The sequence below is a fragment of the Pelodiscus sinensis genome, chromosome 1, assembly GCF_052426305.1.
Source record: "Pelodiscus sinensis isolate ZL-2025 chromosome 1, ASM5242630v1, whole genome shotgun sequence".
Taxonomy (NCBI): Eukaryota; Metazoa; Chordata; order Testudines; family Trionychidae; genus Pelodiscus; species Pelodiscus sinensis.
In genome coordinates this window covers 256,394,961-256,407,081 of record NC_143052.1, presented here as the reverse complement: position 1 = coordinate 256,407,081, position 12,121 = coordinate 256,394,961, and the positions used below count along the sequence as shown (strand labels likewise).

General features: G+C 50.3%; 1 long non-coding RNA gene across 2 annotated transcripts in view; it reads right to left on the bottom strand.

The window, feature by feature from the left end:
* Positions 1-148: 148 nt before the first annotated feature.
* The window catches only part of LOC112546609 (uncharacterized), a 79,082-nt gene continuing 67,109 nt past the window's right edge, over positions 149-12,121 (bottom strand). The window contains exon 4 of one of the 2 annotated variants that reach the window (XR_012900575.2): positions 149-2,580. This is a non-coding gene — a long non-coding RNA (uncharacterized LOC112546609). The remainder of the gene's footprint in view (positions 2,581-12,121) is intronic. The other variant, XR_012900574.2, reaches the window with a different exon arrangement.

The following is a 12,121-nucleotide window of genomic DNA, read 5'->3' as shown; positions in this document are numbered from 1 at the left end:
TCGTGCCCCGTGTAGCCGCGCTGCACGGGGTTCGAACCAGCGGGGTTTTAAAAATGGCGGCTCCCCGCTTATGCAAATGAAGCCCGGGAAATTCAAATCCCGGGCTTCATTTGCAAGTGCGGTATGCCTACATTACCCTGCTAGTTCGAACTAGGAGGGTAGTGTAGACATACCCAGAGTCCCTTATTGTAAAACCTGACTGGACCCTGTGCTTAGGTGACAAGATATTTAAAAGATACAGAGTACAGAAACTTTCCTCCATTAACATGCACATTTAAATTCCTTCTCTTCAGGATTGTCTTGTAAACTATATGTTTGCAGACTCCATTCATATAAGCTACAGAGCAATGATTTAAATGAAGAAAAACAAAACTTTGAGCTAAGGACCCAAGCAACACTAGGTAAATCTTCTAGACTATGTCTGCACTGCACATTTATTTTGGAATAAGCTATTCCGGAAGAGATTTTCCAGAATAGCTTATTTCGAAATAACGCGTCTACACACAAAATGCACATTGAAATAGAGCTTAGCTATTTTGAAATAGAGCGTCCACACTGATTGGATGCTGAATTGCTTTTAAGGCCATCCCAAACCCGTTCAGGCAGGGCATCAGGTTACTTCCTGTGGCTCCTTCTTGAGGCTATCTGAGACGTGTGCTTAAACGGACCCACCCACCCCGGATAGCCGTTTCTCATTCTTCTGCTTGCTTGCCTACCTCTTTGAGGGACAGCAAAGCAAAGCATTTTCACTGTGTGCTTTGGTTGCCCTGCTTCTGGATAGCCTTCGGCTATTGCAGCTTGTGCTGCAAGTCATGCAGCACTTTCTGCTTGCTGTCTCCCAGGCTCTGCAGGAACCCAACCCACAGCTCTTCTGCGAGACCCTCCTTAGAGAGAGGTGGAATGAAGGAATGGGCTTCTCTAGGGAAAGCAGGGGTGAGGGTGGTGCAAGCCCCCTCCTCAGAAGGCTTTTTTCAGTCCTGCCCTCACAAAGCCCTGCCAGGGGTTGGGTGATTGCGGGGGGAGGGTTGCCCTTAGTGAGCAAGGGGGAGAGAGACCAGGAAGGTGGACTGGTAGAACTCTCAGGGGCTCCAGCACCCCTGTGATTCTCTGTTTGTCTCCTTCTGCAGGTGGTCAGGGCCATCAACACCATCCTGCTGTGCAGTCATCCACCTTGGAGACGTGGATACCATCATCGCCGGGTGTGCCGACACAGGCTTCCCCAATTGCGGGTGGGCTATTGACGGCACCCACATTCCCATCAGGCTCCCGACCACGGGGCATCTCTGTATATCAGCCGAAAGAGATACTTTTCAATGGTCTTGAAGGCTGTGATGGATCACCAGGGCCAGTTCACCGACGTCTGTGTCGGCTGGTCAGGGAAGGTGCACAACGCACATATAATTAGGAACTCTACTGTGTTCCAGAAGCTGCATGATGGAACTTTCTTCCCTGACTGCACCATCAGGGCGGGGGATGTGGATATGCCCGTCTGCCTGGTGGGGGATGTGGCCTATCCCCTCCTGCCTTGGCTCATGAAGCCATACATTGGCCATCTCAACCTCTCTTGTGAACGGTACAGTGCCAGGCTCAGCAGCGTCTGCATGGTCATGAAGGGCTCCTTTGGCTGTTGGAAGGCACGGTTCAGATGCCTCCTCACCCGGCTGGACTTCGGGGAGCACAACATTCTGCATATGGTGGCTCCATGTTGTGTTCTCCACAGTGTGTGTGAGCGGAAGAGGGAGGCATTCCTGCCAGGGTGGGAGGCAGAGGCTGACTGCATCATCAGGGCCTACAAACAGCCGCACACTGCTGCCATCCAGCAGGCCCATCGGGGGCATGAGCATGTAGGAGACCCTGAGGGGGAGTTTCTCCTGTGGGCCCAGTGACATTCTCCCTTTGACCATCCCACTAGGGGCTTCTCCTTCATTCCTTACTGCCTTTCCTCCAGTAACCCTTCCCTTCCCCCCCTCCTTTCCCCCTTTCCTGGTGACAAACCACAAATCTGTTTTTGAAAAATTAAAAACTCTCTATTTTTTTAATGTGGGGTCAAAGAAACTGGGGAGAGACTGGGGAATGAACCTGGGAGAGGGGAGGAGAGAGGGGGAAGGAGGGGGGAAGGAGCGGGGAAAAAAACCTTGGAGGTGGGTAGAGGGAGCTGGAAAGGGGAGGAGGGATGCGGAGAGGCTCAGGACTAAGGCTGGGAGTGGTACCTGGCTTTGCTGATCCCGCTGCCACGTGTGCAGGGTCTCAGCATCTATGGAGGGATGGGGAGAGTATTGGGGGAGAAGCAGGAGAGGGAGTTGCAGCAACAGCAGGAGTGGGAGCAGAAGATGGAGCAGGCATCATGCTGACAACAAGCGAGTGCACATCTGAGCACAGAGAGCGGCCCTGCTCCTGCCAGGTGTCTCATCACAGCTGAATGTCCTCCTGGAGCCTGTGGTTGATGGTCTGCTCCAGAGGTTGGAGTGCCGTGAGGTGCTGCCTCTGGAACTCATCCATTTGTCTGTGGCGCCTGTGGATGTCTCGGGTTCAGGAGACTGTCCCGGGTGGTATCGACCGCCCCCCCTCTGGCTGGTCCAGCTGTGGAGATTAAAGAGAGATGGTCAGTCATCCCTGGGGACACTGTGCCTGAAGCTTAGCCCTCATCTATGATCCAAGAGCGACAGTTCTTGGCTCAATCTAAGGAGACGTGTTTGGAGCAAGGCCATGTGCACTCTGACCAGTGGGCCCAAATGTTCCCAGGAGTGGGTGCAGCTCTGAGATTATGGGCATACCTGTGTGCCATGTGCGGGACTGCTGAGTATATGTGTGAGTGTGTGTCCTCAGCCTCCTTCTAGAGGTGGCTTGTGGAGGAAGAGCATGGGAGGCCTCTCCAGACATGCTGTGGCCAATAGTTCAAGGGTCCTCTGTGGCAGCCTCCTGGGGCTGTGTGGCCAGCAGCAGTGTGACACATGCTCCCACGTGCACAGGCTGCTGCGTGATCCCTGGGCAGCAAGGGCCAAGCGAGGAGCACCCAGCTACCCTTCGCCGCCCACCTCCTCCACACCTTGTGTGAAGGGAAAGTGATGGCATTCACAAGATGTTCCTTCCCCAACCTTGGACAACATCTGGGACACCTCCAAAGGGAGGGGTACTGGCTCCAGGGTAGGGAGGGGGTGGATGCTGGTCTCGTCTGGCTCCTGCTCCCCCTCATCGTCTCTCCTCCCTGTGAGGACAATGACGAGCTTCTTGAGCCCAGAGTCCACAACCAGGGGAGGAAGGGACTGTCCCTCCTCGCCAGGATGTGGTCCAACTCTTTAAAATAAGGGCAGGTGTGGGGTTCTGCCCCAGAGCGGGAATTGCCCTTTCTGGCCCTAGCATATGTTGGGCAAGGGGCACCAGTTTTTTTTATGCCCTCCGTTTTGTTTTCCTCTTCAAGATATGGGTTACATAGTCCTAATCTGCCTGGTAGCCAGAGGATTCATAAGGGGAGTTCACCCTCCCCCCAGGGCTCTCTGTGTGCATGTCATCAGCACAACCCCAGCGGTGCTAGGGCGACAGCTAGCAGGCTGTTTGGCCTTGTAGGCAGTCTGGGGCAGAAGCCAGCCTGGTTGCTGACAGCCCTTTGTGGTGCAGCAATCCAGTTGCACAGCTGTAATGACTGCTAGCTCAGGTGGTTTTAGTTAGGAGGCTGCAGCAGAGCCAGTCATACACACACACGCATATGCACCATCTCGTCCTTCAGTCCACATACCGCACGGCGTGTCAAGCATAGAAGAATGGAGACTGTACACTTACCTGGGTTCCTTCAACTCCGTGTTGCCTCAACTTGGTTCCTGTCACCTGCCTCTTTTCTCCAGTCACTGAGACAGTGGTAGGATTGTTTTAAACCATTCCTATTTGGGGTTCTGGCCTCATGCCAGGCTTTACTTGTGACAACCAGATTTTATGTTTGCTTTCTAAGTTTAGTATTTTGTTACATAAACCAGTTATTGTTTTAGCTATTTTTGTTTGACTTGATTAATGCACAGTGATACAGATACGGTGCAGGTATAGAACCTATGTCCTAATAGGCAGGATTCAGTCCTGGTCTAATAAGCAGAGCTTCCTAACCTTCATCCGCACCTGCTCCTGGGTGCAGATGTGCCCTTTGTTGGCCAGGCTGTTGGCCATCTGTCCATAGACCTCAGCATTCCTGCATCTAGTGCGCAGATCTTGGAGGTTGGTCTTGTCACCCTAAACCTCAATAAGGTCCAGGATCTCTGCACCAGACCAGAAGGTGCATATCTGTTTTTGGCCCCTGGCAGGCTCCTGAGTGCTGTCTGACTTTTTCCTGGGAGCAGTGGACTGGCTCATATTGCAGGAAAAGCAAGGCAGGTGCAGCTGCAGGGTGGCTCAGGCCTGTCAGGGCCTCCTTTGTGCCACAAGCCCTTTCTTCTGAGGCTACAGCTTTAAGGGCTCCAGGGGAAGGGAAGGGAATAGAGTTTGGTGAAGACTGGACAGAGCAGCCAGCAGGGCACCCTGGAAAGAGCTGGAGCCCCTTATTTCGAAATAACAGCTTTTACCCTGTCTACACAGCCCTTATTCTGAAATATCTATTTTGGAATAGATGTTATTCTTCGTAAAATGAGGTTTACAGAAGTCGGAATAAGTCGTCAATTATTTTGAAATTATTTCAAAATAACAGAATTGCTGTGTAGACGCTCACATAGTTATTTTGGAATAACAAATCTCTACTGCTGTATCTTAAGCCTGAAGTTATCAGTGAAAGGGCTTGGTCATTCTTTAAATGAGGGTTTTTCCAGGTGCACATTTAATAGAAAATTAGCTTTATATTAGGAGCACACTCACTGTGCCCCAAAAGATTCAAGTAAAGAGGGGAACTTTCTACAGGTAAATTCCATATTCACCACACATGGTAGGGGGATATGCTGCCACAGAGAAAAGTATTCTCCTTCCCTGATTCCTGCAAAGAGGGTATGGGGAATCACTGTTGAAAATGTGAGCACCTATACTTTCATCAGTGTGAAGATTTCCCAAGTGTGTCAATTTGTATAGCATGGCCTGGCTTTCTATCTATAAAACTACGATGCAACTAGCCTGATAGCATCTATTCGGGGTTTGCTCATGCTGGATGCTAAGGAATGGCTGGCATACTGTTAGAGCTTGTGACAGGGCAGACTCGCCCCGCACTCCCGGCAGGGAAGTGGCTGGGGTAACGTGGCAGGAGCTGCAGGGAAAAGAAAGCGGCGCCACACCTGCAGCGCATGCGCTGTGTGTCGGGCCGGCCCGGCCAGAGAACAGCATCGGCTCACGGAGGGGGCGAGGGACGCAGAGGGCTCCCCATCTTTAGGGCCCTAGATTGGGACCTGGAGTGAGGGCAGGCCCAGGTCCCCCTTCCACCACCGTGAATCGAGCCAATGAGTACCTATGCGTGGGGGGAGGAGAGAGTGGGATATGGCTAGAACTATGGGTATGAACTTGTGGGGCAAGAAGTGCTGACCCCCAGAACACATGGAGACATATGTACATAAATGTGGAACTACTGAAGAACCCAAGGGTGCTCTCGAAGGCCATTACACTGGGTGCGGGCACCGGGGCGGGGAGGTAGGACATGCAGTGAGCCACAGAGCAATTATGCGAAAGACAGAAAAAAAGATGTGTGGACATGATACAAGTGGGAGTAGGACTGTGTTATGGAAGTCCCCAAAGTTGATAGGTATTTGGATAAGATTTTCAGTTCTTGGCCCTCTCTTTAATGTGCCAAACAAGAAGTTTGGATCTGAATATGTACTTTCCTGATGTTTGGGGTAACTGAGAGATAGCACTTTGGTTTCAACACATCTGTATGTAAGCTGTTGTTTTACAGCTTCTGTTCTGTTCAGATTTTTATTGAAAGCTTCCCCCTTCTCTGCTCCCTTCTCCTCCCATATTCAATACATGACTGACACTAGTACAGCATGTATTATTCAGTCCAATAGTGCACTAGCGTATTCTTCCTATCCTTGGTCAGGATGAAATTTAATCTTAACCTACAAATATAAGAGAAACCTTCTGTGGCTGGGACCATGCTTTGGGAGGGATGAATGAGGGTTGTGTCTGTTACTGCCTTCTGTAGAGTATTAGGTGTAGCTCTGGCTGGGTTGGGCCCATCGTGGTAAGGGCTGTTCCAACTGGACAAGAGCACCCCTGCTTATGGTGCACTGTCCCAGCCAGGATGGCACAGGCCCACTGCAGACAGGGCCTTCTCTGGCCATGCTGGAGCACCCCTGCCCATGGAGAGTCCCACCAGGCTGAAGCAACCCCCTACCCATGGCAAGTGGAAAGCTGCTCCGACTCCCACCAATTCACCAGTTAACCATTCACATCCCTAATTGGGATTGGAAAGTATGCAGTATATGAGGCAGAAGACTGCAGAAAGAGAATGTATGATTTCATGATTAAGGGAGCTAGATGTTGCCCTGGAGAACTGAATTCCAACCTCGCCTGTGTCACAGAGTTGTGTGTGCTGAACAAGTCACATGAGCCAAATGTTTCACACATGATCACTAATTGTGTGCTCACCATATTATGGGTACCCAACCTGACCCAAGGATCTGATTTGCAGACCACTAAGTTGCAATTGACATCAATGGGAGCTGTGATTTGAACATAGAAAGTGCTGTATAACGCTAAATACTCTGATAGATCTGTGTTAAGTGTCTTGTATAGGGCACTCAAAGTTACTGGATCCTTTTGACCTTAAGCACTCTGTGCCTAATTTCCTCAGTTGTCAGTTGGAATAATAATTCCATTTTACCTTTCAGTGGGTCAAGAATACATTAACATTTGTGAATCCCTACTGATGTAATGAATGCCCCAGAAAATCACATGAAGAAATTAATACTTCTGTTTTCAGAGCAGGGTTGAATGGTGTTTAGTAAATAAGACTTGGGAGCACATATTGAACAATAGGGTAAAATAAAATATTGAACAGCTGGTCATTCAATGAGTATTGTCTTTCTTAAGCACAGAAGGAGGCAGGGGTTCTCTGGAAAGGCAAGTATGTGACCATGTAATTAGAGCTTATTGTAAAGTTGGCACACTAAGGGGGATGAAATCAGGCCTTTCCTAACATTTGAGAGTTTGACTTTGCAATGTTAGCATTCTTTTAACAGTTATTTTGGTTGTGATTACTATGTATATAGTTCCCCCTTTCTTCCATAAAGATATGGGACCAGTTTCACACCATACTTTACTCTTCTTTGCGCTAAATAACAGACTCAAATTTTTACCAGTAATGCTGCAGCTAGATAAAGAATTAAATAAGACATGCATCCAAGGTGGCATTAACACTTTCTCCTGGGCAGCCAAGGTCACTTAACCAAAGCGCAACATGTCACATATTCTACATCAGTTTCTACTTTACCTGTCTAGCCTTAATGATAATATAAAGGAGGAATGTACAATATTAGCAGTAGTGAGGGTAAATAGACTATGGAAGCGTGGGTTAATAGTGCTATCAACTCCTCCCAATTTAGTATCACCTGGAAGTTATATTGTCAAGTTGTTAATCCTGCTTTATAAGGGCATAGGCCATCCCTGGGTAATCCTTGAAGATGCATTCCAAGTTGATTTTCCCAGACTGAGATGCAAATAGGTTCACTTTAATAGCCAGGGCAAGGTGAAGCCAACAAATTAGCTCCACACCTTTTAATAAGGATTCTGCTCAGAGACAATTACAATACAGGCAGTCCCCGGGTTATGTACAAGATAGGGACCGTAGGTTTGTTCTTAAATTGAATTTGTATGTAAGTCGGAACTGGCATCCAGATTCAGCCGCTGTTGAAACTGACCAGCAGCGGCTGAATCAGGCACGCCTGGGGCAGAGCAGCTGGAGTGCTGCTGGGTTGGTCCCGCAGCGCTGCTCCTCGGCGCTACTGGACCAACCCGGCAGCACCCCAGCTGCTCTGCCCCAGGTGTTCCCAAGTCAGCCGCTGCTGAAACTGACCAGCGGCTGACTACAGGAAGCCTGAGGCAGAGTTGCTCTGCCCTGGGCTTCCTGGAATCAGCCACTGATCAGTTTCAGCAGCGGCTGAATCTGGACGCCTGGGACAGAGCAGCTGGGGCGCTGCCGGGTACGTCCCCGCAGCACCGCACCTCTGCGCTGCGGTGACCAACCCAGCAGCACCCCAGCTGCTCTACCCCAGGTGTCCCCAAGTCAGCCGCTGCTGAAACTGATCAGTGGCTGATTCCAGGAAGCCAAGGGCAGAGCAGCTCTGCCTTGGGCTTCCTGTAGTCAGCCGCTGGTCAGTTTCAGCAGCGGCTGACTTGGGGACGCCTGGGGCAGAGCAGCTGGGGTGCTGCTGGGTTGGTCCAGTAGCGCCGCACCTCGGCGCTGTGGGACCAACCTGGCAGCCCCCCAGCTGCTCTACCCCAGGCGTCGGCGAGAAAAGCCTGGTCTGCTGGGGGGGGGGGGGCGCACTAGCTGCGCCCCCCCCCCCAGCAGACCAGGGAGACGCGGAGCAGCTTTTCTCGCTGCGGAGGACGCGGGCGGCGGAACCGCCGCAGCGCGTCGCGGCGGTCTGCTGGGGGGGGCGGGCGCAGCTCGTTCGGGGTTCCCTCACTCTGTTCTTAAGTAGGGATTCAACGTAAGTCGGATCCACGCAACCCAGGGACTGCCTGTATATACTTTGTTAAGATCCTCATTTCAGACCATAGTTGTGAGCTCACAAGTCCTTAAAAGAAAGCCTTGGGTTAGGCTGGTTTCCTAGAGCCCAAAACCAAAAAGCAACCACTACCTGCTGCAGCCTGCACAATTACAACTACCTCTCCTGCCCCTGTTGCTCTTTCGCTCCACCTCAAGGTGGGATTCAGGGCCTCTTTGATTATTCCAAGCTACAGGCTCCAGCCTGTTCCTTAAAAGGGCAGTACCCACTCCCTCACACATTGAGAACATTGATGAAGATATTAGGTAAGACCAAACCTTTTTTTCTCAGTTGTTATTCCATGTAACTGTATTCCTCTCCAAAACAATATGAATTATTATTTTTAATCCACAATTTAATAGGATTTGCCCTGTTAAACACTACAATATGTTTTGCTAGGTCAATGCATTTCATTTACTTGATTCTCTTTTATTCACTCATTTTGTGATTCTAACAAAATAAGGAAGCTCATTGGCCTGGCAAGATTTATTTTTTATAAATCTTCACTGCTTAATGTTGCATGAGGCATGGAGCCTGCAGAGTTATGCACTGATTTCTAACTATGTATATAGACCCACTAACTTCAGTGGGATTATTCACATGCTTACAAGTGAATCAGCACAAGCCTTTATATAGGCTCACACCTAACCATTTTTCTCCCTCATGGTTCTTCCATTATCAGGAACAGCAATTAGATATCCAGGATGTTGACTGCCTGAATTTCAGTGAACAGCTTTCAATGGCTCAGATATGATCACTGCCAAAACAAATTCAACACAGAGCTCTTGTCTCTGCTCCGTTTGTTTATCTAACAGTTCTGATTGTCCAACGCCTTCAGACAAATTCTGCTTTGGTTTTCTGAAACTGCACAGAGACAAATGACCAGAATATTCCCTTTCAAGGCCACCTTTCTCCAGATTGTCAAATTTAACAAAATCACCTCAAATCCCAACATATCAATTTCAACTTCTATAACATACAAGAAAATAATCCCAGTAAAAGGTATGTAGATATCAAAAACAACCTCCACAAAAGTTTTCTACGCTCTTTTCTCCTTCTTCCCTATGGGTATGTCTACACTAGAAAGTTAGTTCGAACTAACGGACGTTAGTTCGAACTAACTTTCCTATGCGCTACACTAGCGCTTCGCTAGTTCGAATTTGAATCGAACTAGCGGAGCGCTTAGTTCGAACTAGGTAAACCTCATTTTACGAGGACTAACGCCTAGTTCGAACTAGCTAGTTCGAACTAAGGGCTGTGTAGCCCTTTAGTTCGAACTAGTGGGAGGCTAGCCCTCCCCAGGTTTCCCTGGTGGCCACTCTGGCCAACACCAGGGAAACTCTATGCCCCCCTCCCGGCCCCGGACCCCTTAAAGGGGCACGGGCTGGCTACGGTGCCCGTGCCAGGTGCAAGCCTGCCAGCACCCAGCCAGCAGACCCTGCACCTGGCACGGCACAGAGCCACCCACCCGATGCCCCCCAGCCCACCCCCTCTTGCCGGGACCAGGCTGGCGGCTCCCGGGAGCTTGCCCTGGACCGCAAGAGGCGGGCACCTTCCTGGGCTAGTGCGGACATCGTGGACCTCGTCCACGATCTCCGCACTAGGCACAGGAAAGTGGCCGTCTAGGGCAGGAGAGCTGCCAGCCTGGCCACCCAGGACCAGGTGTGCATGAAAATCAAGGGGGTCCACTGAGACCCCCGACACTGAGCCCTGAGCTTACAATGGCCGTCCTGGGTCAGACCAAAGGTCCATCTAGCCCAGTAGCCTGTCTGCCGACAGCGGCCAACCCTAGGGACCCTGGAGGGGATGGACCGAAGACAATGACCAAGCCATTTGTCTCGTGCCATCCCTCTCCAGCCTTCCACAAACTTTGGGCAGGGACACCACTCCTACCCTCTGGCTAATAGGACTCCATGGACCCAACCTCCATGACTTGATCTCACTTCCCTTTCAACTCTGTTCTAGTTGTAGCCTTCACAGCCTCCTGCAGCAAGGAGTTCCACAGGTTAACTATTTGCTTTGTCAACAACAACAACTTTCTCTTACTAGTTTCAAGCCTGCTACCCAGTCCTTTCCTTTGGTGTCCTCTAGTCCTTCTTTATGGGAACTCAGGAAGAACTTTTCTGAATGCACCCTCTCCACCCAACCCCTGCTTTTAGAGACCTCTATCCTGTCCCCCCTCCGTCTCCTCTTTTCTAAGCTGAACAGTCCCAGTCTCTGTAGCCTCTCTTCATCTGGGACCTGTTCCCAACCCCTGATCATGTTAGTTGCCCTCCCCTCTCCCAGCCTTTCTCTTCCCCTCTCCCACCTCCTTTTCCCAGTCTCCCCCAGTTTTGTTCAATAAAGACAGAGTCAATGTTGGAAGAAACGTTATCTTTATTTTGTACATCAATAAGAAGGGGGGCTAGGGAAGGGCAAGTGGAAGGAGGTGAGGGAGGAATGGGGTACGAGCCCCCGATGGGGAGGACTGGGCTGGCTCTGCGGGCTTCTGGGGGTGGAAGCTCTCCTGCAGCCCCCCAATTACTCCCTCTCCCCAGATGGCAGCCTGCGGCAAGTGCAGCCGGGCTGATGGCCGAGTGGTGTGATGTGCCCAGTGTGGGCACTCAGGGCACTCCAAGCCAGAACTTCTTTGCAAGCGGGGCACCCCTTAGAACTGTGTGTCCGGGGTGGGGGTCGGGACCCTTTAAGCGCAGCCCTCGGCTAGCCTGAGACAGCATCTCCATGCTCTAAGTCCTCCTTTTATGCCCTGCCGGCACTGCTTCCGGCCATCATTAAGCCCTGTTCAGAGTCCACTCAATGTGGACTTACTAGTTCGAACTAGCAAAACGCTAGTTCGAACTAGTTTTTAGTTCTAGATGCGTTAGTTCGAACTAGCTTAGTTCGAATTAACTAATTCGAACTAAGTTAGTTCGAACTAGCGCTGTAGTGTAGACGTACCCTATGCTACCTACCTACCTATCCTTAATCAATATAAAAAGAGCAAACACTTTCAACATGTTTTCACAGGCCCCTATGTTAAATTACAAATGTGTTCATCATCCAATTCCCATAGTCCAATTCCCATAGTCCATAGGGAATAACCAGAAGTAAACCTGGCAGCCAAGTGACAAAAATCTTTGAAATAACTCACAATGGACAAAGCTTGACCCCCCACTTAAATCAGTCATTGACTGCCAGATCGGACATTACATAGTTATTTCTCAAAGAGGGTTTCATCATGAAAGATGTTGAACATTCTCAGCTCTTGTAGGACTTCACACGTTATGGGATCAAGCCAAGATTCTGTAATCACATCCTTGTCTGTAATCACATTGTGACGCCCCAGGCCGCCCCGCGGCATTTGTCCCGAGGGCTCTCTACTGTCCTAGAGCTCCGAGTCCCACAGTTTCCCTTGTTTGCGCGTTTATCTTCGTTTTCCCACTTCCTAGCAAGGCGGGAGGGGAAGGGGGGCCCGG